The following is a 668-nucleotide window of genomic DNA, read 5'->3' as shown; positions in this document are numbered from 1 at the left end:
CTCTATGGGGCTCTATGGTTCTCTATGGGTCTCTATGTGTCTCTATGGGTCTCTATGGGTTCCTATGGGTCTCTATGGTCTCTATGGGTCTCTATGGGTCTCTATGGGTCCCTATGGGGCTCTATGGTTCTCTATGGTCTCTATGTGTCTCTATGGGGAGGCCAACTCCCCCCATTCCCCCACAAGTCCCGTATCCCATTGCCCCCACTGACCCCATTGCCCCCATTGATCCCATTGACCCCAATGACCACATTGACCCCAATGACGACACGGAGGCGGATTTGGGATTAGGGAGGGGGGGGAGGAAGCCGAGCTTCATTGGGAGTCAAAGTTCAAAGTTCAAAGTTCAAAGTTCAAAGGTCAGTCCCTCCACGTGACCTCCACCTCATCCGTGCGGTACCTGAGGGGGAGCGTCACCACGGCCCCACTGACCCCAAAGTCCCCACTGACCCCAATGCCCCCACTGACCCCATTGACCCCATTGATCCCATTGATCCCATTGACCCCAATGACCACATTGATCCCATTGCCCCCATTGACCCCATTGATCCCATTGACCCCATTGACACCATTGATCCCATTGACCCCAATGCCCCCATTGACCCCATTGACCTCATTGATCCCATTGATCCCATTGATCCCATTGACCCCATTGATCCCATTGACCC

The 668-nt window shown here is 54.2% G+C and overlaps 1 long non-coding RNA gene across 1 annotated transcript in view; it reads right to left on the bottom strand.

Moving 5' to 3' along the window:
• Nucleotides 1–280: 280 nt before the first annotated feature.
• LOC122194130 overlaps nt 281–668 on the bottom strand; it is a 1,024-nt gene continuing 636 nt past the window's right edge. The window contains exon 2 of the long non-coding RNA XR_006183049.1: nt 281–400. This is a non-coding gene — a long non-coding RNA (uncharacterized LOC122194130). The remainder of the gene's footprint in view (nt 401–668) is intronic.

This window comes from Lagopus leucura, unplaced genomic scaffold, assembly GCF_019238085.1.
Source record: "Lagopus leucura isolate 7727_CA_CO unplaced genomic scaffold, USGS_WTPT01 27745-0_obj-0_obj, whole genome shotgun sequence".
In the NCBI taxonomy this organism is placed as follows: Eukaryota; Metazoa; Chordata; class Aves; order Galliformes; family Phasianidae; genus Lagopus; species Lagopus leucura.
Note: the sequence above shows the minus strand (reverse complement) of the source record. Positions and strands in the feature narration are given on the sequence as shown.